General features: G+C 49.1%; 1 long non-coding RNA gene across 1 annotated transcript in view; it reads right to left on the bottom strand.

Moving 5' to 3' along the window:
* Positions 1-26,584, bottom strand: part of LOC106861075 (uncharacterized) — a 62,416-nt gene that overhangs the window by 2,780 nt on the left and 33,052 nt on the right. The window contains exons 4-6 of the long non-coding RNA XR_015806625.1: positions 13,926-18,257; positions 550-659; positions 133-317 (exon numbers count right to left, since the gene is read on the bottom strand). This is a non-coding gene — a long non-coding RNA (uncharacterized LOC106861075). The remainder of the gene's footprint in view (positions 1-132; positions 318-549; positions 660-13,925; positions 18,258-26,584) is intronic.

The raw sequence follows: 26,584 nt of genomic DNA, 5'->3' as shown, positions 1-26,584 counted from the left end.
ACCACATAAACCAGGCGAGGATTCCAGGTGGTGTTTATCCCAAAGCATTTCCAACAATCCCACAAGAATGTTAATTACTGACACCAACAATCTTGTTCTCATTCATATAATGGGAGTGCCTAAAGGTCTTACCTGAGGTTGTGTTAGACACCGTAGGATCACACAGGAAAAGCGTGGAGGGTTTTAGTCCAGGTTATCCTGACAGGAAGTCAGAAAGCAGAACCACCAAGAGGTGTTGGAGGTCGAGCCAGCAGGGCCACCTTTCACATCTCCTGAGTCCCAGTGCTTCAGCTCTGTAAACATCATCACGTTTTCTCCTGTGAGGGGAAGTGAGATTGCAGCAGTCTGAGAGAATTTGAAGTGAGAGGAAAACTGTGGAGAGGAGAAAGGGTAAGAACAAAAGGAAAAGAATTGATGCTTAGCACACAGAAACAGTCATTTGCCTCTGGGCTTGGGAAATCAAAGAAATAACCAAAGACCAACAGCAGAGGATGCCTGGGAAACACAGCCCAAGGCTCCCGGGGGTCCCAGCATCCTCACAAGGCTCACCTCTGCCCACGGCAGGAACCAACAGCAGCACAGACCCCTGCCCGTTCTGTGTGCCACCTGAAGGGGTCAGCGGAGGTCATATGGCTGGAATCAGGTGTGTTGAGGGACTCCTGGAAATGGAAAAAAAAGGCCACTTTATCTGTGAGAGATACAAACAGACCAGCCACAGTTAGATGGGCAAGTCCACACATAAAACTTGAGACCAAATACACTTGACTGTTGTGACAACACCAACTCCCACTGTCCTTCCTTTTGGTCTGTATCCCAGACTGTGATTTGAAGTGTTTAAAACTGAATATACAGAAGCAATGATTCCAGGAGTCATTGCTTGGACATAGTGGCTGAAGCGTCCCTTTGCTTTAAATGGCAGGAACTGGAGGCACAGAGTGCTATTAGAACCTTGTGATGGAAGAGTAAATATGAACAAAATTACCTCAGTCCACTAATTCAACAATTCAAAACCAGTCCTTGCTATGATGGAGCGAAGGCAGGGACAATGAGCCACAGAAACAGGAAGGAATAAAGACATTGGACAATAGGTTGGGACAGGGACAGAGTCCTGTTTGCTGTAATAATCTTGTTCATGCACTCTCAGACAGTCCTTTAAAGTCATAGTTTAGCTTTGCTTCCTCCAATAGGAATGCTCAGACAAACTGCATCACCCTTTCAAATGCTATGAAGGAATTTCCTATAAATACAATGGATTTTTCATGGAGGAAATATTGGACTTCTTCATTTTTACCATGTTGTCTGACAAAGGGACAAGCTCGAACAGTTGTAAAATTAAAGTTTTCAGAACAAGACCTGATTTACAAAGTGCTTTCATTCCCCAAGCTCACAGAAGGATGCCTGGAGCCCTGAGGGATTGCTTTTGCCACAGGATCTGGAAGTTTGAAGATCATGGTGCATCCTAAATCACCTTCTTGCCAGGAAGGTTGTGCTGCAGCACCTGGGAACGCTGCAAAAGTCTGGACAAGACCTTGGTGATGCAGCTGTCAGAGGAGAACATGGAAGTCTCTTCCCAGACAGCAATAGCAGGGGTACAGCCCTGATTTGCTAAGGAGAGAAACAAGCTTCTGTTCCCAGCAGTTCCTGGTTTATAAGCAGTTACACCTTGACTCGTTCTGCATAAATTTTACTTTTAAGTCATTCTAACCTCTTGAAATTCTTCAGCTTCTCTAAAACCAGGGTAAATTAGCCAACATTCCTTCCTAGTGTTACCAGTGCGACCTCTTACCCCATCAGCACCGACTGACTCTTTCTCAGCTGCAGGACTGAGCAATATGGGGACACAAGGACAGTTTAAAAAACAAAGAACACACTTTGTGCCAAGGAATGGTGCTGCACTGAGAGCTCTGCCAGGGAAAATGTGGGCAGCCTTCAGACAGGTGAAGAGTCTGACTCCTCAAGCTCCAATCTGACACTTCTCACAGACATTCATTTAACTTTTTTTAGTTGTTGTTTAAACATCCCTTCAGGGCAACACTGCTGCAGAAACACCACTGTTCTCCCAGCTTCCCATGCTCATCCCAGGGGCCTGGTGATCAAAGCCAGGAGCACAAACCAGGGGCTCCGATGGGATGTGGAACATGGGTGATGGAGCCAGGAGCCCTCGGATCTCCCTGACAGGTCTGAGCACTTTGCACATCAGGATTGCTGGGTCTGCTGTCACACAGGGCTTCTACCACTGCTGTCATTCCCTCAGCACCTGAGTGGCAGCTTTAAAATGAAATTACATGAGTGCTACAGGCTGCAGCCCCTCTCTGAGCCCCAAAGTCAGATGACTTGAAACAACAAATGTGCCTGGGCAGCAGTTCCCTAAGAAATGTCATCCTTACACTGCTCCACTTTTCCTCCTAAGGGAACCTGACGGAACTGATCGACTGCCCGGTATTCCTGCAGCTGCATCGGAAATTATTGATTCTGGGAAATATGAAATGGGTCTCAGAGACGTCAGAACGTGACTGTGTCCAAGTGAGACACAAAGGTCTTCAGAGACACTGAACGGGCCAGAGGGAGCAGGAAACCAAAGGTGGGGACTTGACTCCAACGGGGATCAGTGGGGTTTGAACACGACTGCCCCAAGAAGAGGTGAAGGTGCTGATCCTTGTGACCAGAAACCACCACACTGTAAATGTTGCCCAGGCTGTTGCTCCACCTGCTTCCCTCTGTACTAATACACATTTTTTAAGGGATGCTCTTAGAAGGACCAAAAGTTGAAATGCATTTCCTTCTCCTCCCATAGTGGAAGGCACATGCTGGCAGGGGAATCTGGGAGGAAAATGCTCTTATTCTATACAGGCAATGGACATTTTGTGCACAAGCAGCATTTCTTCACATTCCCAGAGGAATTCAGCTAAAAAGCATCACTGCCAAAAACTGGAGAGAATTCAGATGCTTGGAACAAACTTACATTGCTGAAAGTGGAGAATTGGTAGAGAAAGATGTTCAGGCTATCAGAAGTTGTTATCAGAAGTGTCCTTCATTTCTGAAAGCACAGAAGTGTAGGTATTCAACAAAAATCAATTTCTCAAAAAGACTCTCCTTCTGTGACCAAAAACCTTTGGTGAGGGCTGAGAAGAAATGGAGGTTTATGTCTATATCATGTGGACATTTAGATTCCATGAAGCAAAGCAATGATATTTTTCAGCTGTGAGCCCTCGGAGGCAGGTAACAAATAACAGAGATTTGACAGAAGGAGAAAAGCTTTCTCACAAATCTGTTTTCCCAGTCCCAAAGGGCTGCAATCTGCCTCTGACCCCTTTCATGCTGCCGCTCAGTCCGTGATCTGTTGGGTTTGTGTTTTCAGATGGGAGCCCAGCATTTCCTGCTGACCTCTAGCAATCAGTAGCACTCAGCTGCTCCTTCTGGGGTGCCATCACAGTATCCACCACGCCTGAGACTGCCACGACATTCTGGGAACCACTGCTTTTGGAGAAGGCAGTACAAGGAATAGTATGACTGACACTTGTTTTCATGATTACAGCTACTATGACTGTGAGCGTGTGGTTTGTTTGTAAAGATCAGAGTTAATGAATTATGCTCAGTTTAAAAAGAAAGCTGTAAAAAGGTACCAGTGAAAGACATCAGGAAAAAAAAACCTCAAAGCCACTCCTGTTCTCTTACTCTCTCTCTCTTTTTTTTTTTTTTTTTTTAATTCTGCATCCAGTTTCAGGCAAATGCAATCTGGGGTGTGGTGCCTCCAGAAGGCTCCCAAAGAAGACCTGCTGTGCTCAGGCTCCTGCTGTGGGAAGGGAGCAGTGGGAACTCAGACACAAGAGCAGGTACTTCACTGTGAACAGTTTCCACACCAGGAACAGGAAGAACCTGGTCTTGTTCCTGGCTACAGGAGGCTCTGACACATGAAAGGTTTCAATAATTCTGTCGAGACAAGTGAATGATGCCTGCCCTGTTAGAAGTGACTAAGGTCTATCTTGCACTTCACCTAAAATTGACACCAGAAGAAGGGCAGGTTTAGATGGGATATTGGGCAGGAATTGTTGGCTGTGTTTGGTGCTGAGGCCCTGGCATGGGTTGCACAGAGCATCTGTGGCTGCCCCATCCCTGGAAGTGTCCAAGGCCAGGTTGGACAGCTGGTGGAAGGTGTTCCCACACATGGCAGGAGGTGGGACAAGGTGGTCTTTAAGGTCCCTTCTAACCTAAACATTTCTGGGATTCTGTGATCAAGAATGTGAGAATGCCCACAGAGCCTGGAACATGGACAAAATCCCTGTTTGGAGTTCCTGGACCCGGGGTGGGTGGGGTGACACTGCAGCAGGAGGGTCCAAACCACAAAGATAAGCAGATATTCAAATTGTACACCAACTTATGAACTTCTAGGAACTTAATTAACCCCAACCAAAAGCTACATGCAGACTTTGGGGATTGAGCAGTGACACTGCTCTGAGTCATCTCCCACAGTAGGGATTTTCCCTCTGACCAAAGGGATCCCTTGTTCAATGTATGGAAACACAGACAGCAAAAGAGATGGTGTGAAAAATTAGCAGCATTTACAGTTGTGTTGGAAAGCCTCGTTCACATCAGAACACCTTCCCCAGGTACCTCAACAAGAGAATGGGGATTTTAAAACACAGGGAAACCTGGACAGGGCGCTCAGTAAATCTGAAAGGAGCACACACACCTTAAAGCTAATCTATATGGAATTTTTACCTAGAGTCCAGCTGAAACCAGAGGAAAGGGTGAAAAGGCTTACAGATCCGTGAGAGACAATGACAGAACTGACAGCAGTGGACCCTGGTGGGTCACCAGAGAAGGGGGAAAAATGCAACCCATTGTGACTACAGTCAAATACAAATAAATACGTCAGAAAAGAATATTTTCTATTTCCTGCAAGCAGTAAAGTTTGGGGGGAAATGGCCTATGACAAATATTTTTCTCTGCTGGAGGCAGCAGCAGGGCTCTGACAGGCACGTTGGAAAACAGACCATACGTTTGTGCATATTCAACAGCCCCACTGGGACACATCATTTCTCAGGCTGCCATTGGGGTTGTGTTTGGCACTTGAACTGCTTCGGGAGCTTTGATAGCCCAGGATCTGTGGAGAGGATGTTTTGTTTTGAGGGAAAAGAGCACAAGCACATGACCAGAAGCTCTGATCAGCTATTGAGAGACCCAGACCTGCAGAGCTCAGCAACACAACTCCTTTGTAATGGAAATGCCATACCTAGGCATGAAATTAGGAAAGCAATGTGTACAAGCAGGTTCCAAGAAGATTGAAGTCATCTCTGGTATTCCTGCCCCAGCAGAAAAGGATGCAAAGTTAAGACACCTCTGAGTAGTGAAGTGTCGACCCAATTTAGCTGCCCAAGCAATCAATGACGGATCTTTATGAGTGTTCAGGAGCCCTAACACACAGATCTTCCCAGGGAAACTGAAAGGAGCTAATTAATAGCCCAGATAAACAGAATGAAATGCAAAGCCAGACATAGATCTTTACAGCCCGGTGCTGACTGAGCTGAATTCTCTCCTTGCACTCCCAGCTGACCCCAGTGAGGCATCAAGATTAATGCTTGTACAAAAAGCTTTTGCTTTCCACTTTTTGTCAAGCACTTGCACACTGTCCACTCGAGTGTTTCACCTGGCTGCAATTAGAGATAATTTAGTTTTGACTTACAGACTTAGCTGGGTGTAGTTTTGCTCTCCCCATTCCGCTTCAAGCACCCTGAAGTGATAACTCTGACTTTACTGCTCTGGCTGCCAGGACATGAATTCCCTCATAACTGAGACTGTAACTCCAAATTGCTCATTTGATGCCATCTGCCCCGTTTGCAGGTGTGCTTTGGGACCCTCTGGTGCCCCGAACTGCAGCGAGGTGATGATGTCACTCAGAGTTAACACCCTGGGCAGGAGATGTTGGAAAGTCATGGAAATCCTCCTTGTTCCCAAGAGGTGCAGCACAAGGGCACTCAAAGGAGATTTAGGGGGAGTTCCAAGGCTGGCCTTGAACATGGACAAGGATGGATACTTCCTGGACAGCGTACCTGGGGTCATTTGGCCTTTTCAAGAACAGGTAAAGGGACATGGGCTTGCTTTGGGAACTGACTGCTCCAACCATGGGACACATGGCCAGCCCAGCAGAAACAGCTCCTGCCCTCTGCCACCAGACTGAGGCCATTTTGATCCAAGTATTTTAGGGAGAAATATCAGTCAGTCTCATCAACAGGAAAGGTGTGTCTGGGAAGACATCCCTTCAAGTGCCTTGAGATGGCAGAGGAGGAAGTTAAACACTGAGGGTTGTCTGCCTTGCATATGCAGCTCCTGCAGCAGGGAAAGCCAAGAGCAGGTTTTCCAGGATCATGATTTTGGATGAAGGTGCCTAAATTTCGTGTACATTTCACTTCAGTCTCTGCTTGGATGCAGCCTTAGACGTCCCTTGTTTTTCCAGTGGAGAGCAGCAATACTGCCATGGTGTTTCCCAGTGTCACTACTAAACAGTGATCCCTCTTCAAGAGCCAAGGTGGAAGGCACAGCACAAAAAATCTTTATTTTTTAATTAAAGTAAAGTGAAAGAGGAGAGTTATTATCAAATAACAGGGTCAGGCTGAGGGCACTGAGAGGATTCATAGAATCCCAGAATAGTTTGGGTTGGAAGGGACATTAAAGTTCACTGCATTCCACCCCCTGCTGTGGGCAGGGACACCTTCCACTCTCCCATGCTGCTCCAAGCCCCATCCAGCCTGGCCTTGGACACTTCCAGGGATCCAGGGACAGCCACAGCTGCTCTGGGCACCCTGTGCCAGGGCCTCACCACCCTCACAGCCAGGAATTTCTTCCCAATATCCCATCTACCCCTGGGGTCCAGAGAGATGTGAGATGCTTAAGAAAGGTAAATCTCGAGGGCTGCAGCTGACCTTGATGTCACTCCTCAAGTGAGGAGCTCTCCTGGCTCCAGAAGGAGCCTTTCTATATGGAAGCTAAAGATCATTAAAACCTTCCAGAGGACAACATGAGATCCAGCCAACATTGTCCTTTCTCCCAGCTCCCACTTCCTCAACACATTCCCTTCCCTTGACTGAGGAAGAGGAGCAGGTTCTGCATGGCCTGATTTGGAAGGGAGACACAAACCCCACTGGCTGGGATCTGGAGTTATCCAGCTGCACCTCAGTCTTTCCTGTCCCATCATTCTAGTGACCCCGAAGTCCTGGAAAATAAAAAATATTTGTAATTGTTGGGTTATTCCTCTACACAAATGGAGTCTTCCTATCAGTGCTGTGCATAAGGATATGCAGAGAAAACAGGAATGTTCTTGGGATCGGAGACCAGTGGGCAGGACATTTTTTGGAGGCCTGCATAAAACTGTTGGGTTGTCCCAATCCAATGTCACAAAAGGACTTCAGAATCAGCACTTTCACTGCTGAAATTACCCACAACCAAGATAAATGCATGAAATATTAGTGGGAATATTGAGAAATAACAAAAACTGGTACAGAAACCACGGTGGAATGTGCTTGCAGGGACATGCACAGGCACAGCCTGTCCAACGGACTCGTGGTCATCCACTATCCTGGCTCACAACCTACAGCCATTCCCTGAAACCTTCCACCATTCCCTGAAACCTTCCACCATTCCCTGAAACCTTCCACAGCCTGAATTCTTTCTCCACTAAGGGAGTCTCGTGGCCTGTTTTAAAACTCTAAAGCTTCATTTTGGTCTGAGCTCAGCTTCTCTTCTAGGCTAACAGATGTTTGGGAAGCTGTGAGGATCACACAATCATTGTGTGCTCCCTTTGACATCTTCCTGTGCTCTGTGCCCACAAACCTCAAGGCTTTGAGTCTGAGAGATGAGCAGGGGCTGGAAAGAGCCAGCTGGAACCTCTGGAAACCTGGAATCCTCATGGGATTGAGAAAGGGGGAAAGCACCAGCACTGGCCCCTTCTCCAAAAGCTGCACACCAAGACCCCAAATCACTTCTTACTCCTACACTCAGGAACTCACTGGAGTCAGAGCTTTGGGATTTAACTGCTGCTGGAAAAGGAGGAAACTCATATTTACATGCACAAAAATTGTGAGTTTTCTTCCTCCACTCCAGTGGAAGTTTAATCCAACAGGTCTCTTGCTGTGTGTCCAGTGGCCTGGTCACCACTGCCTCAGGTGAGCACAAATCCAGTGGATGGACGTGGGAAAGTAGCCTGGGCTAGAGGTGTGCTCACATCATTTCATTTAGATATTTCCTGATGGGAGAATTGAGAACTAAAGATGTTCCCACCAAACCTACTCATCCAATTAGTGGAGCACTTTGAAAATGTGATATGGATCAGAGGAACAGCCTGCGCTTTTCCCAGGACAGCGGAGCAGCGTGCAGACACTGCACTTTTGGGAAGCATCAAGAACCAGACACAGGAGTTTTGTGGCTTTTCTTCATCGGTTCTGACTTGCTCTGACTCCTCACCTGCTCACCATTAGCATCCCGTGGTGCAGTTGTGTTTGACATCCCTGTAACAGCCCCTGATTTATATGGCATCACACAATCCCTCCTCCTCTGTGCAGGCCTTGGGAGCAGCAGAACAGACATCCTGAAATGGAACCCCTTTGAATCAGTCACTGCCAAAGGAGCAAACATCTTCAAGGAGCATTATCTTTGTGAATCGATAATTGATCCTTCCCAAATGATCCCTTTTTTTAAATTAAATTGAGCTTTTGGGGTTTGGCAGAAGGGGACAAATACTCCAGTGAGCAGACTTAAAAAAAAAAAAACTGTGAAAGCATGACTGAGATTCACACTCACAGAATTAAGGAGAGAAAGGACCCAGGGAGAAATCCAGCGTGCTATATTCATCACTCATTCAATTACAAGGATTTGAGCAACTGTCCAGTGAAGGGAATTCAAGCTCCCCATTTTATGGTGTACCTCTGATGCTTTTCCACATGGCACTGCAGGAGATGAGCTGTGCTCCTTTCTACACCCATTCCCTGCAGAAAATCTGCAAACCATCACCAGTGATGTTCCCTAATTTAGGATACATGTCCTAACATTCTCTGCCTCCAAAGCACGGCCATCACTTAATGCCCTGCTTGCTTTAGGAACGTGGTTTTCCTTTCCTCCGATGGGAACACCACAATTATGTGCTGCACGTGCCAGAGAGGCAGGGCTGGGTGGGGAAGGAGAAGGGAGGCTTCAGCTCAGAAGTGATAGTACCTATTTCTGGCTCCCGGAGCCAGGCTGTGTTTCTCCCACTCTGTTTTGATGCTCCAACACATTTCACTGGAGATGTCACCAATCCCAGGCAGTCACGACAATCTGGGGTGCTGGGATTCAGCCTCGTGGGGGAGGAAAGACAAGCAGCAATTTTTCTGAAGTCTGTGGCAGGAACAAATGGATTTGTGGTGACTGTTATTTGAATATTAATATTTAGATGAGGCTGTTTTTCAGTCTGAACATACCATTAGAACACAGGAGTTCTATACCTGGCACTCCCTTCCCTACCTGGCTGCAGTGGGACATCCCCTCTTCCTAAACTTCCAGCCTTGTGCAGCCACGGTGAGGTTTTCAGGTCTGGTTATACATCTTGCAGAACCAAATGCCCTCTTGCTCCCCACTGCCTGGGACACATAAAACACAAAATACAGTCTCCTGGAGTGAAGTCATGTCCTAAATGTGTTTTAAATAACTACAGTGCCTACTGGGGGTGCACAGGATTTTCCCAGAACTCCAAGTGCTACAGTTCCCAGTGTTGTTAAGTGACAACTTATTTTCATCCCAGAATCCTGAGGCAGCACAAGCCAAAATCTCTGCTCACATCATCTGCTGCAGGTACCCCCAGGAGGTTGTGAGAGCCTCCCCTCTCCATGGCTGTGCTTCAGGGCAGTCCTGTGAAGGAGGAAGCCCAAAAACTCTCCTGAAACCAAACACTGGACCTGGGCACCTCAGTCCATGCTGAAGGGGCTCCCCAGAACCAGGGCACCCTGTGCCCCCTGCCCCAGCAGCCTGTTCCTGCCTGCCACCATCCCCTCAGCCCTGCAGCACCGAGTGGGAGGGGAGATAAAGTGTCCAAGGCCAGGTTGGACGGGGCTTGGAGCAACCTGGGATAGTGGAAGGCTCCCTGACCATGGCAAGGGGTGGAACTGGATGAGCTTTAAGGTCTCTTCCAACCCAAACCATTCAGTGATTCCAAATCCAACAGGATCCAAGGGAAGTCGAGGTAGAGGATGAGGAGCTCAGGCACTTCTGATGCCAGACCAGTGCTCTGGGAAAGTGGGGAACCAAAACCAACCCTGTGGGCCTGCTGCTCACCCACCACAGGATCAGCTTTCCTTTCTTCAGCTGCTTTTCTTCATTCTGTTCTCCTGCAGCACCTTGTGTTATGGAGTGATAGAAACACGTAACAGCTTCTCCAAACACAGTTATCTTTAGAAATGGAACAGCGAAAGAAAATGACACCATGTAGACACTGTAAAAAGAAAGCCTTCTCTACATGAAAAAAAAAAGTTACATTCTTGATCAAGGAACAAACTGGTCTGAATAGTCACAATCATATTTTACAGCCATGGAACTCTTTTTATCTTTTTCTCTCCCAACATCTGAAGAAGATGAACATCTGATTCCTTTATGTGGGAATTGCTTAAACCAGCACTAGGAGAAAATATGCAGTTGAATATTGATGTGAGAAGATGGAGTGAGTTCAGCCCTGAGTTAATGGTCCTGGATTTCGGATGGGGGCTGGCAGAGCTCAGCCCCTCTCAGGACCAGCCCCATCCTGTTTCCTGCCAGCCCTGCAGCCCGAGGCTCCTGCAGCTCCATTCTTTTCAGCAAAGGTTGGCTGAAGGAGCACAGCACCATTTTATTTAATCATGGTTGGAGTTCTGGTATCCACAGGAAAAAAAATCCTGGGAGCAGAGTGTGTTTTCATGATCAGTGCATACAGTGGTATAAAATGTCTACACTGCTTCTTTCCACTCCAGCCTGTGCCTTTGAAGTCATGGTAACAGCTTTTGGATCCCAATCCTCTGATGAGACTCCTTGATTTATTAGGTAAAACATCTGGAAAAAATGAGGACTTGTGGCAGTGTAAATCCTCCAGAAGGAGCCGAGAGAGGTTTCATCTGAGCAGCCCTCCCGTCAAAACCAGGAAACCTGAGCCCTGGCCACTGGCCTGAGGGTGCTCCGAGGCTGAGAAGCTGCAGCTGGGCCCGTCCCCATTCCCTGCAGTGGCCAGAGAGCCGCTGTGAGCAGAGCAATGTCCAGGGGAGCTGGGACCACGCCAGGCCCTGCCATGGTCTGCACACACTCCGTGCCAGCCCTTGGCAGCACCAGGGAGCCCCTGCTGTAAATACCTGCAAATACCTGCCTGTCACCCACACAGGAACAGGCACCAGTCAAACCCACTGCCCCTTGGGGTGACTTTTCCATCCTGCAATTACAACGGGAATGTTGGAGAAGAAAATGGTTTGGAAGGAATGAAGCCCGTGCAAGTAACAAACAAGGTGACATGCATTTTGTGAGGCAGTTTCCTTCTTTTATTTGGAGCCAGCCCTGAGGTAAGAGAAGAAAAGAGAGGAGAGAGGGAACAGCAGGAGCAGCTTGCTGTGCTCCAGAGCTGGGCTCCTCCATGCAGTGTGTGTGGTGGGCAAACACAGCACGTGTGCATCCGGGCAGGGCGTTTGGGGACAAAGGTACAAATCACCCAGGTACTTGACTCAGAATTATTTACTCTCTGCCTTCTCCACTTAACAACCCAGGTTCCAAATTTCAGCACCGACACTCTGGGGAAAACCCCCCGAGAACCATCCTTTGCCAGTTATTTTCCCATCTAAATCCCCCTTCCAGCAATTTGAATAACAGAGTTCAAACACCAGCCCTGGTGCCAATGGTGCTTTTTGGAGGGGGTGTAGGACTATCAGAGGAGGGGGAGGTCGGGGAGGATTTTTTTAATCAGATAAATTATTGCTGGGAAACCAGCCACTTCTCTCCATTCAATTTATACTCTATGGGGAATCCATCCAATACCCCTGCTCAGAGTGTGAGGCAGGAGCAGCGAGATGCTGTATCAAACCAGGGAGGGAGGCAAAAGATGGGATGGAGTACAGGGAACGAACAAACAACGGGAGGAAAGGGCCCTGGAAAAGCCCGCGGAGAAGAGGGAAAGCCAAGGGATGTGTCTGCAGCTCCTCAGACAAGGGAGGAGGGGAGAAAATGGGTTTCTCTGCTGGCAAATTGGAGCAGGCTGGAGCGTGGGTGGAGTGGGATGAGATGGCTCAGAACTGCAAGGAGGTTTTCACCTGCAGGGAGGTGGCACAGCTCCAGGCTGGATGGAGGCTCTGATCAAGCTCTTCTTGAGTTTGCAAAGTGAGTTTCGTGACATCCCCCCGTTCCCCAGTGGAGCTGGGAAGCTGCCAGTTCACCCCACCGCTGTATTTGGAAGTGGTGCACGCTTTGCTGGCCGGCAGAGAGAAGCCAAGGCCTGGGAACAGAGACAGCAACACCCGGGGCTCCCGTGCTCGCAGGGCAGCATGTCTGGGCACCTTGCCCTGCTGTCTGGGCATTCCTCTCATCCCTGTTTGCCTTCCCTGCCTCAGCTCCAGGGCTGTGTCCCCAGGAGCTCCTCCCCCAAAGGGCACAGCTGGAGTGGGCACTGCCAGCAGGGGCACAGGCAGGAATGGCTGCCCCGAGCCCACCGAGCCAGCCGGTGAGCAGAGCAGCCCAGAGCCCGCTGCCCCTGCAGGACTGCCTCTCTTTCATGTGCTAACACCAATTTAGTCCAGAGGCTTCCCACTCCAGCACTTCCCAGTGACTATAAATGCACACGGAGTTTTTAAAGAATTACGGGGTAATGGCACCTGAATGGGTGTCGAGGTGCACTTTGCTGGCCTTTTATTCTTCTTTATAACAAAGAATTCAAAGCTTTAGTGGGAGAGTTGGCAGTAAGCTCAGGAGATAGGGAGACTTCTGAGGATGATTTCCCAGATTCTGGGAGTGACTACAGTACAAATAATGTTGGAAAAGAAAGGAATTGACTCAGCAGGAGGCAAAAGGGAACAAGTGGAAGAGTAACTCTGCTCTGGAAAGCCGTGAGGAGAATATGACACAAAGCAGGAAAGAGAAATAAGGCCAAAAAAAAGAAATCCAGTGTGTATTTCAGAGGGATTCCTTCTGACAGGCTGACTGTCCAAAAACTGCTGAGTGCCATTCTCAGAAAACTGAGCCTTACACGAAGTCCAGGGAATTTTGGCCCAAAACAATGAAGAGATGATTTTACTCAGTCCATGGGCTCTCTCCAGTCCCCCTGGTTGTCTCCCAGTCTAAGCAGTGTGAAAATGTCACTCCTGACATTACACCCTCCTTTCCCAGGCAAAATGAATGCTTGAAGCAACACTGATTTAAACACATAATTAAAGCCCCTCTAGTCCACCTACCAAATAAACTCTTTTCCAGACACCAATTAACCTCCAAGGTTATTACTGGGGATTACAAATCTCCCTAGAACTCCTCGTGCCAGGATGCAGGGATCCCACTTGTTCTGCAAGTGTCAGGTCATGGGGATGACCTTAACCTTGGATCCCTGTCTGGCTATCAGAGTCCTGGGAATAAAATTAATAACTTTCTGGCATTTTCTCTCTCTCTAAGAAATGGAGAAAGTGTTATCTCTTCCTCCTCATAATTTTTCCTTGTATGTTGAGTCCCCAAACATCTGTACTTTGTTAAAGCACTGCCCATTTCAGACGTTTTTTTCCAGGACTGGATGAACTCTGGTGATAGATATCCAAGCTGCTTTGTACATTTAGTAGTCCCTAAATGTCTGTTTTGGAATCTGTTCCAGATTCTAATCATTTTACATTAAGGCTCAGAGACTTAGTAGCCTGTCCCCTCCCAATTCCCAAGAAAAATAGAAACAACAGATCAATCCTAGATCAAGAACAAACCTCTCCAAAATCCCAGCTTGGAATCATCTTTCATCAGTCTGCTTTCCGTGACTCCTGGACTCCACAGGACGTGCAGAGTCTCCCTGTCCAAGGAAAGAACACCCATGACAAGAGTCAGGACTTTCTCCTGACAGAACAAGGTGGAGGGGCTGCTCTTGGCCAGCACGTTCCCATTAAGGGGCTGTTTAAGCCTCTCCAACATTTCTGGAGCCTCGCTGGGCTGTGGGAGTTTTGGGCTGCTCCGTTGCTCCACGTTGGTTTTCATCCCTCATTTCTTTGACACTTGATGCCATGTGGTTTGTGAAATCCCTCTGGGCTCAGTAAACTATGGAACTGAGCCTCCTTATTCTGCTTTTTTCTTCCACCCATGGGGGGACTCTGCTCTGGGTTTCTTTTTCCTCTGTCCAGCTGCAAACTTTCAGGTAACTTTTGGGAATTTTGTATCAGTGAAGTTACTCCCAACTCTGCTGAGTTTCAGAAGGAATTCAAGGGAAGGGAAGAATGGCAGGAAAACAGCAGGATACCTCTTTAGAAACCGAGACTGTGCAAAAGGGCTGCTAGAAATCTTGTTTTCATAACCCACAAATTCCCTGATGCTGGAAAACATCCCCCAGTTTCCCATCTTCTCCCATTTGCTGCAAGTTCTGACAGGAATAGCTTTTCTGGGAAGAGCTGACTGTGCCAGAATGGGAGAGCTGCTGTTCCTACATTGCCCTCCCTTCCCCAGATCCCCACATTTCAGCCCAGAAAATGGAAATTGCTCCGTGTTTACCAACCCTCCTGCTCCTTCCCACTCTGCCAGGACCTCTGTGCCCGAGCCAGGTCTCTGCTGTTTACAAGCCCATCTGCTGCTGTTGCTTTTCCTCACCTCAAGTTTGAATGCTCCATTCAGGATTTCACTCGCCATTGTGTTGGGAACTGCAAAGAGCAGCCGAGGATTTCAGGTGGGAAGTGAGCAGCAGAGAGAGAGGAATACAAATCTGTTCTCATCTAAAGAGCCCTCAAAATGATCTTAAAAAATAGAAAGAACCAGATGAAAGAGGAAATTCCAAATGTTTTCAGCAGCACAGTCATTCCAAGGAGAGTTTGTCTCATATTTTTGTAGAGAATTTGAACATTTAGAACCATAAGGGAAAAAGCACAAGTGTTCCAATGGCTGTTTTTCTGAAATTACCCTCATCCCTCTGGTCTCTGCAGTTTAGTCTCTATAAGAGCTTCAAGCCTCCACTTTGCCTGAACCTGTTGAAAGTGAGTTGAGAGCTCTCCATGCAGGGTAACTCAAAGCTGCATCTCTCCAGGAGTAAGGGGAGACCCTCGGGAGTCAGAGAGAGACTGGAAATGTCTGTGTCTGCTCTAAGGCCTTCAGTGGGGTGCCCAGAGCCTCCTCTGAGCAGCAGAGCTGCTGCCCTCCTGCCCTCCTGCACGAGCCTCTCTCCAGAGGCTGACAGATTGGAGCTCTCTCCTATCCTTCCCTTTGCCAGCAGGGAAGCACAGTGTGGAACAAGCCTGGGCAGGTGCTCAGACACCAGCAGGCTCCTGCCAGGAGCAGGGATGGGAAGCAGCCAGGCTGTGGCTCACACTGTGCTCCTGGACACGCCGAGGCTGCAGTGAGAATCGGTGACCACCCAGCTCCACTGGGCCCCACTGCTGGGTCTGGGTTCTGTCTGTTCCCAGTTTCAGCCTCCCAGTCCATGCTGATGCCTGGATTGGGAGGGAAAACAGAAATTGTTCTCCTGGACCCTCCTCAGAGTCAGTGGGAATCAGGAGAACCCAAAGAGCTGAACTGCTCTGACCAGAAAATATTGGTGGGCAAAGTGTCTTTGCTCCAGCCCTCCCTGGGCTTTACTCCTGGAGTTGTGAAGTCAGCCAAGAACTGGATAAAGGAAGCAGCATTTGGAACAGAATCTGCTGTGCACTGAGCTTAGGAAGGCCCAGCCTGTCCAGGCACACCTGCCATTCCATGTGGGAGAGCAGACATGGCAGGTGACAGAACCAACATCCACGGGAAGTTCACACTGTGTGCAGACAACGATGGAGAAAGAGCAGGAGGAACTGGAAAGTAGAGAGGATGGATTCTCAGGAAGGAAAAGCCCACCAGAGATTCCTTCTGACTGTCCCTCTGTGCCACTGGATCACAGTGGATCAGCTGCACCAGTTCTCAGCCAGGAATCTGCCTGGTTTAGGGAAGAACACACTGTCCCACTTGGCAGCTTCCTGGCCCTGCCCTACCAGCTCAGCACAATGCACAGATCCTGCCAAGGCTGATGGGGAAGGAGGCTCCAGGGAGGGCAGGAGGCTCCAGGGAGGGCAGGAGGCCCCCACTGTGGCCAGGGCAGCTGCTCTGCTCCGACCTGGAATCCAGGATAACATTCCCTTCTCTCTGCAACACCTATGGCCCTTTCCCAAAGGATGTGTGTTTGGATCATCTCTCTTTGAGGACTTCACCGTGCAGAGCAAGGTCTGAAGAGCCCAGAACTGCTCAGAGGTGCTGAGTGAGTGCTGGTTCAGCTTCCTCATCCCAGAGCACTCAGGGAAACAGCTGGATTTACAGACACACTCCCAATGGAATCAGCAAGGTGCTGGGATGCCCTGGAAATGCCATGCTCAGCAGGTGAGGGCAGAAAGATTGAAATTAGGCTGCAAAAAGTTCCTGCCTCGTTCACTCGCAGAAATGTCCTCTTGGAGCCGAACTGCTCCTGGGAAGAGCTGTGTCTAACACCAGGCAGTGCTGCAGCTCCGGGCCTGGAGCAGGACCTCTGCAGCACACATGCTCTTCATTAATGCTAATCCAGGAGCAGGAACGATCCCAGAGCAGAACCTCCGAGGGGATTAAGTACACAGAGACCGCCTCACGGAGCTGCAGGGCGGGATCCAACCTGAACGTCCTCCAAAATGCACTCAGATCTGGTTGCTCTGGTTTGGCCCTGACTCCAGCAGGATGGAAAGAGCTCAGGGAGATGGGGAGAGAGGGGAGAAGGAAGAAAGGGAAACAGTCTGCTCCCTGTGCTCCCCAAAAAGCAGCGTTGCACTGCTGGGGCTCTCACAGTTGTGCACAACTAACTTGCCTCCCTTCCCTCGGTCCCATTTACATTGTTCACTTTCCTGCAAATTGTTTCCACATTCTGTATAAATAACCCCGGTGCCAGCGAGGGGGAGGGGAGGCGCAGGGAAGGGGTGGGAGGAAATCCAATGGCTTTGTTACTTTGGAAAAAGAAGGTGGAGGATGGAGAGGAGCGGTTGGAGCGGGAGCCCTGGCAGACGGAGCAGAGAGTTGCCATCGAGCTTGCGTTCAGACCTGGAGGAAGAAGAGTAAACAAGGAGGAGATTATATGTAATTATAGACAATCATGTTGCCGGGGATAAACAGGAATCAAAAGCACAGAGGCACTGGAGTCTGGCACATCCCCAAGCACGGAACAGAAGCCAGCCAGCGAGAGGCACTGCGGCTGGAACGAGCTTTCCTTCGGGCCTGCTTTCACTTAGCTCAGGGGCTGGGGGCTTTTTCCTCTCTCTTTGGCTGGAGGCATTCCCCCATAACGAGAGGAGCCTATCCAATGGGGAACAGAAGCCAAACTGAAGTCAGCAGAATTCTTGTCTGTGACATTCACAGATTACCCTGTGAGAAACGTCAGAAACATTTGGAAAAGATACAGCCCACAGAGGTCAGCAGGAACAACAACATCAGGAATTCCTGAACAAAAACGGCTTTAGAGACACTCCAGAATCTGTGCCTGAGTGTTCTGTGGGCAGCTCCTCTTTGGCAGGAGCAGAGGGGGAGCTGCAGCTCAGGGTGGCACTTGGGTCCTGCTTATGGCTCCCAAGGATCCAGGGGAAATGGTGAACAAAGCCATGGAGCAAACCTGAAACAGCGGCAGATGGGCCATAAGGGCTGTGCTGTGCGTTTTTAAACCAGGGCTTGGGGGAATTTAACAAAGAAAAAAAAAGAAAAGGAGCCTCCTTCGTTCCCTTGAAGGCTCTGGAGAGTCAGAGGGAAGGTGACAAACAAAGGACAGACACCGCCGATGGTGACAGGAGGAGATTGTTTAGCAAGGCAGTGTGAAGAGCTCTCTCCCAGACACTGTTTCCAATCCAAATAGCTCACAGCCCACTGAATTCTTAAGCCATTTTCCTGATCTCTCAGCTGTTCTTCATTGGGAATACAGGCAGATACTTCAAAGCAAAAAAGCAGAGAGGAAAAATAAATATATATAAGAAACAACAGACCTGTGTTTAGAATCTGCGTAAGACCAGAGGAGGAAGGGAATGCTCACAGGCTCCTTCACCTTCTCCCTTTCAGTACAGATGCTCCAGTTCCTACAGATGTCCTTTCTTCTAAGGAAAGAAAATGGATTTTTAAAGGGAAATTACATTTACTCTCTGAGAACAGTGTCACAGTTTGGTGGATAATATTATCTGGTTATCTGGGCATAGGATTGCATATTTTCTGTGAATTCATCATTATGGGCATTTTTCCTCTGGAATTTCTTGTGCTGACAAACCCTTCCCCAGAGGATGTACCTGTGTGTGTGCACGTGCAGGGGCAAGTGAAAGATCTCTCTGCTGGCCACATAGAAACTGTTTGGGTATCACAGACAAGTGATAGAACAGGAGTCGTGTTCCTCTCAAAACTGCTGGAAAGAGCTCAGAAAGAGCAAAGGGAATGCACTTGGAAAAGACAGTAAAGGGTTAAAAAAGGTATTTGGGGTCCAAGTCTTATCTACTCTAAATTTACATCGACTCTGTGAGGTAATATTTAAGCAACCTACTCCCATGCCAAGTTACAACAGCTCCTTCCAAATATCCCAGACAGAGAAGGGAACCAAGACTAAAGCCAAGATAAAATGACAGCAAAAACAGCCGAGCACGTCCTTTCCCACGTGCCCCTGGGCAACGTGGGGCACAAACAGTGCCAGGGCTCGAGCCATAGGGTGACAGGGTAGCTCTGGAGGCCACAGCCTCTTCACTTTCTCTTTCATTTGTACCTGACCAAGAAGGGAGAAGGACACAGAGCTCTTGTCCCGATGCTCTGGCAAAACTGAAATGAGGTTACTGATCTCCTGCAAGCACAAATGAACATCAATCACCAAACACTCATCAAGGCACAAAACACAGTCCCTCGGTGTTGTTAGACAGCAAGAATTAAGAGTTTATCAAGCTGGAAAGAGCAGATCCTCGAGGGAGAATGGATTTCATAAGCAAGCAGCAAATCCTTCTCCAGGCACCTTGGTGCGACTTTGGCATCAAGAAAATCAAAAGAGCTCTCACCTAAAGAGAAACACACAGGAGTGTTCCCAACAGGCATCTTAGGAAAAGCCCTTGGCAGGAGAAAGTGAGAAAGTGTCAATCCTGCCTCGCCTCCTCCCTCTTTCCTGAAGCAAAGAGGGGGAAAAAAGACAGGGGAAATAAAAGAGAGTATGATATTTGCATTGCTGCTAATTTTTGCCCTGTAAAACAAATCTATGTGTGCTGGAGGAATGGTTTGCACTGGCTTGTCATAAAATCTCTGCAGCTGGGTCAGTCAGTTGGACACCCTGGCTTAGGACAGGCTGGAGGCAGCAATACCAGCCCAACACATCCACAGAGGTGGGAGGTGCATCCCCAGAGCTCTCCAAGGCACAGGGATACAATGGAAGCTGCTGAAGGTGGGCAGAGGTGAAACTCAGCTGCATCTCACCCTGGTAATCCCATTTTGGAGACTGGAATTTGGCCATGGGGAATGAAAATATAATTGAAGTATTTCTTTATTCCAAGTTTGCCTGGCTGCCTTGGAGACCCACCTCTGGAGAATCCAATTGTAAAGGGACAGAGCAATTAGGGTATTCCCCCAGCTCCTGCTTCGTGGTGCTGGAAATCCTTGTATTCCCAGCCCTAGGACACACTAAAGTGTCCAAGTGCACAGCAACTGCACAGAGATGGGGGATTTCTCTGAGGTCAGGGATGACGGGCTGCGGGGGACCAGGGGATGAGCTGCAGCATCACCCACTGCACCTTTAGCCACCAGTGACCTCTCTATGGCCACACTTCCATGCCCAGGTGCTCAGGAGGCAGATGTTTAAACCTGCCATCCAGAAAATGTGCTTCCCTGTCACTGTTCATATGCTGACACCCCTTATGCAGCCACTTTGGAAATAAATATTCCCGTTTTTTATGAAAAGGGGCAGGGATGAGCTCAGCCCTCCAGGCCAGAGCTGCTGGGCACATGCACCTTCCAACACATGCCTGTAATGAAGCAGAGTTGCTCAGGGAAACCCAACATTTTGTTTAATGAAAAAAAGCCCTGCTTCAAGCTTCTGAAGGGTTATTATAAGCTGTGGCGAGATGAAACTCAAGACATAAGTCTCTTTGTATTTAATAATACATGGGATCGATTTTTTCCTGTGGAGAAATTTCAATGAACACCTTTTTTTTTTGTTTAAATCTTTTGTTGCAGGTATTGATTATTCATTGAAAATCTAAACCCCAAAGATGTGACCAAATGATTTCACAAAACAGGTCTGATTTCTGCTCCAAAGCAGGCGTTTCCAAGCAGTGACAACCCCTTTGCTGTACAGATATTGCAGCACTGATGGCGAGTTTATAATTAGTCTATACAAATGTGTATGTAAATGTACATAACTGCATTTAAGGAGAAACTACTCACCCCCCTAAAGCAAAAATGCAGCTACATTGGAGCTTCTCTCTTCTCTCTTCTACCAGAGAAATGTAGCAAGCATTCTAATCTTAGCAGGGAATTAAAGCAGATTAATAAAAGCCAATTTATTACCAAACTGTCCCCAGAAAGGCTCCCACAAAGGCCACTTGAAGAGCTGTGACATATCCAAGCCATGTCTGCTGAAGAGGCAGCACTCCCTGGCTTTACTGTGAAATCACTTTCCCACAGAGAAGGTCCAGAGCCAACACAAACCCCTGTGTTTCTATAGCTGATGCAGCACGAGGGTGCCATCCTTTTAAAATGTATTTATGCTTCTTTAACATGCCAGATCTCCTGAGCACTGCCTGTACTGCGGGCCTGGTGGGATTTATTCTCCGAGCTGGAGCAGGGGAAGCAGCCATCAGGAGACGGCGACTGAGACGCACATGAGACAGGAGGAGGCAGAGGGAGGGAAAGAAAGAAAAAAGATCAATTAAGATCTGATCTGATCCCGGGGACAAAACAGCGTAATTGTGGTCCCTAAAGTTCCCTCAAGTCGGTCGTGGGCGTGAGCGCTGGGGAGGGACGCGGTGCTCTGTGACACAGCCACTTCCAGCGGCCGGGCTCGAGTCCCCAGATCACAATGAGGCAGCTTGAAGGTGACAGATTTCATTGTTGAAGGTGATAAAATTCCACGTGGCGCGCTGCAAAACAAGGGCTGGAGCTGCGCCCGCGGACACGGAGCAGCGCCGCAGGCAGCGAGGCGGCAGGGAGCGATCTCCTGCTCTCCCGGCATGGAAAACCCTGGAGAACGGCCCCACGCCGGCGGGGACAGCTCTGCTCCTGCCCGGCACAGGGCACGGGAGCTGCCCTGGGCAGCGGAATCTCGGCATCGCCACCCGTGCCCCGGGAGCGCCACGGAGCTGCCGGGAAAGCAAAGGGAAGGGATAGCCAGGCAGGATCCAGGATGCACGCTGGCCACTGCACCTTCTCCTGCCCGTGCTCCTTGCAGCTGCTTCCCCCCAGTTCCCTCTCATCTCCTATGAGGATTACACCAGCACAGGTCCATCATGAACAAGGTGTCCCAAAAGCTTCAGGCTTTGTTTTCCAAAATAACCCCCGATGCTGTTACACAGCTAAAACAACCATCCAGCAAAAGCCTGACCTTTGCTGACATTAACACGTGCCTACTTTGCTGCAGAGACTGTGCAAGGGCTGGGCTAGAACAGGCACTGACTCTCCGTTACACAGAAGTGCAGCTCAGGCTGGACACTGCCCCAGCCAGGCTGCCTGAAATGCAGGAAAGACTCAGTGGCAGAGACGTGCAAACAACAGGAAAATCAAAGCCTGGGACTAAAGGAGCAATTAAACCAACCTCAGAATATACTGGAGTCAAATCAATCCATACAAGAATTGCAGTCACGGTGTGCTGGTGCCGTATTTCTCCCTCCCTCCCTCTTCATTTCCCTCTCCCTCCCTCCCTCCCTGCCTCCCTGCCTCCCCAACCCAGGCTGAGATCCAGCCTCACTGTCTGCTTCATCAGAATATGAACAAACTGCAGTGACATCTCCTAAGATGCTTTATCAGATTTGCAAAGTCCCAGTTCATCCTCCTCTTGCGGATCCATTTACATATTGATGTATTTATTCCCTTCTCTCCAGGCAGGCCCCATGAGATCAAACTATTTTATTTACAAAGACATTGGGGTTGCAGCTCCTAACAATTAAGTCAGCCAAGATGGAACTTTGCTGGTGCTCACAGATTGATGTGTGAACAGAGGAATCAGCCTCGTCAGCGATTTGGGAGCAGCCGGGGGGGGACTGGCTCAACCCCATCTCTATAAACCACTCAAGAGCTGCTGCAACTGGGAAAAAATGAATTGGGGTGGTGGGAGTCACCAGTGTGCAGAAGGGAGAGATAATGAGGCGACAGAAGGAGCAATGAATAAAACCAGGAGGAGAAACTTTGCCAACAGGGCTCACCTTCAAAGGTTGGTGCTCCAGAATGGTTTGTGCCTCTTGGGAACTTGCAGGCTCCTGGGAGCTGCCCCTGCTCCATCTCCCTCATCCACATCAGGCACACAAGGCTCCAGCATGTGTTCCTGTTGGATCCTGTGCCTCCCACCGGGAGAAATATGTCCAGGTGAACTATGTCCATCAGAGCACCTCAGGCTCCTTAAACACCGGAGCTGAAAAGTCACCTCCCTATTGAGGCCTGTATAAATCTGGCACACTATTGCCTCTCCGTGACAGCAACTTCATCCAGCGCCAGCATTCTTCCCAGCATCTCTGACATTTCAGAATTATATTTAGAGACCTGGATGGGAATTTAATTTTGAAGTTTGCCACGACACCCTGTCATATAAATATTCCGCAGTGCTGCTGTCGGGGGTGTCGGTGCGGAGCGAGCCCGTGCTGCTGCCTCCAATTAAACGGGCCCAAGGAAAGGCACTAAAGAGTGCTGGAAACATCTTAAAAGTCAGCACGTGTCTCCCTATTAATTCTCACCCTGATCTTTTGCATAGCGCTATCGCCAGGCTAATTAATCACCGGTGTGAGCTCGAGCATTAATTGGAACAATGAATCATTTTTTTTTTGTCTGTTCCTGGCCACTTCTAGCCTATAGGAATGCAGCTACTGCCATTACTTTAATAATTATTATAAATATAAAGCCAGCAGCACACACTACATTTGGTAGGCATTAAAAAAGACGTGATATTTGGCCTGGAGCATTAACAATCTGCTGCATGTTCAGGGGAGTGATGGATGCAGCTCGCTGACAGTCCAGAAATGTGCTCCCTGAATCACTTTAACTCAGGACAGTTTATGAAGGTGCTGGGAAAAGCACAGGTTTCTGTGCTTTTTCTGATCCAGTGTCTGGATCAACACCCTTCAGCAGGTCCTGAACTCATGGCTTGTTGGGACTTCCAGGGCACCCAGGGATGGAAACATCTCCATGAACCGCATGAGAGAGGAGAAGCTGCTGACGGAGCTGTTCCAAGATTATCAATGTATGGAATGGCTCAGGTGCACCCTGCGTCCTGCCCAGGAAAAGCACCTGCATGCACAATGCCTGCCTGGGATGTGGCAGTGACAGCTCAGGCCCTGGGGTCAGGACTCACCTCCAGTGTCAGGCTGGCAGAAGCACTCCAGGCTTCGAATGCTGGGAAATACAAAGCCACAAGGATGAGAACAGAGCTTTTCAGGGAAGAAACAAAAGCTAAAATGTGAACAGCTATAAACCCCCAATTTGTCACTCAGAGGACAGCAAGTGTTTCCTTTCCTTGCCAGCCTGGAGGCTGGGGAGAAGCAGAGGTGGCTGAAGGAGAGCTCAAGGTGAGGCCCGTTATTTACTGCTGCTGATGAGTAAGCAAACCCCCACATCATGTTTTCCTCCAGGACAGGAACAGCTCTGGAGTGTTTAGCAGGCTGGGCAGTTGTTCTTTTCCCCCTCCTGGGGTGTGTTTTACAGGCTCTTCCAGCAACACGCAGTCCCACTATTAATTGTTCACGCACATAAAACACATGGAATTCTCCTCTGCCCCACTCAGACCCCGCAGAACAAGTTGGGGAAGGCTGGAAAAGTCACCTACCAAGACGGGGGTGGGGGGTAATAATGTAAAAAAAGATCCAAAATGGTTTGTGTTGGTTTTTTAAAAAAATGTAATATACTTCTCTGTACCAGTTTAAAAGCACAGGCTTGTTTGAACTTCCTAAGGAGGCAGGAGCACGGGGCAGGAATTGGCAGGCTCCAATCTGGCTGCTTTTCCTTATTATGAGAAAATCCACTCTGGTCTTGTGCGAGGGTATGAATTCTTCATCTCATATTGTGTTTGCACAGAAGCGTGAAATACATCCCGAGCGCTGGTGCCGTCCCCAGAGCACAATGCGAGAACAACGAGGGCACTGAGAACGGGGCCACTGCTCTTCCAGGGCCCGGGCTCTGCCCTGCATTCACCACATCCATGGGACTGAAAAGGAGAACCCGAGGCACGTATTTCCTCCCCAGTGCTCGGGAGCTGGGAGCTGTTGTCCCTGTGGGAAGCTCCCGCCTTCCCTTCCGTAAACGTTCCCCCCGCTGCCGCTGAATCACCAAATAATCAGGAGACCCGTGGGAAGGGAATTAAAGGGTGGTTATCACGCTGCCGTGTTCTGCTCACTTTATTTGTTTTAAATGACCATGGAAGCAAAGGGGGGGAAAAAGAAAACACACAAGTGGAAACTTAATTGAGCCGCTGAAATGTCTTCAAAGGAGCATTCTGGGCTGGACTGCGATGCCTCGGCTCCCACTGGTGGCATTTGCTCACACGAGTGGGCAGCTGATGAGGCAGTTCAGGACCATTCTCTGAGTGATCTGTGTCTTTTGCTGCAGGTTTGGAGCAGAGGATGGGCACAGACACACAGCTTTGGGGTCTCGGGGACACTGCATGTCCCAGAAAGGGGCAGGATGGGAGCGGGCTGCAGATACCCGGCATTGCTTAGGGATACAAGGGTCTGAGTCCTTGTTTAATGGCAGAGTTTGCTACTCCAGGGGAATATCCATGTTGGGATACAGCTTTTCCCTCTTGGAGCCAAACACCGTCTGCTCTGGCTCCACTTCTGGGCAGGAGGAAAGGGGAACCCACTCCACTCATCACAGACACCAAAGTGCAGGCACAAGGTGACAAAACCACCTGAAGTCACAAAGCGGCCTTGGTTAGATGCTGTCTCAGGGTGGATGTTTGGGAAGGGCTTCCAGAGGGGCTGCAGAGCCCACAGAAGATTTATGGGGCAGGAGAGCACATGAAAGAGCTGGACAGCAGCTGGTCTGGGACAGGAGCACGATCAGAGGGACAGGAACAGTGCCACGGGAATAGAAGGGAACTTGCCATGGAACTGGCCAGCAGAAAGGGACCCAAATGTGGGGAGAGGACTCTGACAGAGAAGAGGGAGGAACTGCCCTGACCAACTGGCTGGAGCTGGAATGTAGGAGAGGGGGCAAAGAAAAGCCAAGATGTGGAAAGGCAGGTCCCACAATCCAGCACAAACCGAGCCACCCACAGCTGAGGGAGAAGACAGGGCGGGACTGTGTGGGAAAAGGGGGCTCAAGAAATCCCGTGTGGGAGCGCAGGGATCTGACAGGGAACCTGCTGGACCTGCTGGAGCAGCCACACTCCAGCTAATCTCCAAGCGGAACAGAACTTGCCTTTGGCTTGTTACACCCTATTTTATGAGGAGTCCAATATGCACCCAAGTAAATAAAAATGGGTTCCTCTCTATTCAATCTTCTACTGGATCTTAAAATCTTCTAACAGGAAGATGCAGGAAACGCTCTCAAAGATCCCTTGGGAAGGATCCCTGCATTCTCATGTCTGAGTTCCGAGTCCTGTGCAAATCCAAAGGCAAATGGGAGGAGGGGGAGCTGAGCTGCTCTGCCCTGCTGTGTGCATCCCTTACCCTGGCTTAGCACTGCTCAAAGGAATGGATCAGCTCCTTTCTGACCCACTTTTCCAATCCTCTCCCTATGCATGGGCAGACTCCAGCCCAGCAGCAGTTTTTAGGATGCCCCATCTCCTGCTCAGTTCCTCCTGCCCCTATCTCCATGCCCCAGCTGTTTTGTCAGGTGCCTTCCAACCTCAGGATTTCCCAGGAGCCTGGTGCTCTGAAATCCAGTGAGGTGGGTACACATCCCACTTGTGCTGGGAAGATAATGATAAGAGCAGCCAGGGATGGGAAGGGGGATGGAGCCCTTCCTGAACAGCTCCTGCTCCACTGGCTCTCACTAGGTCAGCACTTTCTGGGAATTATTGCATTGCCAGATGTTGATTGGGCATCTGACAGGAGACGAATAAAGCCAATAAAGCTCTTATTTCTGGCTATAAAAACAATAATGAAAAGCAGACAGGGATGGTGGATAGGTTGCCCAAGGCCTTCCTAGGCCACACTGAGCTGACTGTAGCAGGAACTACCTTCAGCTGCCCTCCCTTCTTGTTCCCTCCTGCCTAAGTGCCATGAGCAACGAGATGGAGCACTTGGATGATGCTGTGTAC

This window comes from Sturnus vulgaris, chromosome 13 (genome assembly GCF_052056855.1).
Source record: "Sturnus vulgaris isolate bStuVul1 chromosome 13, bStuVul1.hap1, whole genome shotgun sequence".
Lineage (NCBI taxonomy): Eukaryota > Metazoa > Chordata > Aves > Passeriformes > Sturnidae > Sturnus > Sturnus vulgaris.
The sequence above is the reverse complement of the archived record's forward strand: the minus strand, read 5'-3'. Positions and strand labels throughout refer to the sequence as shown.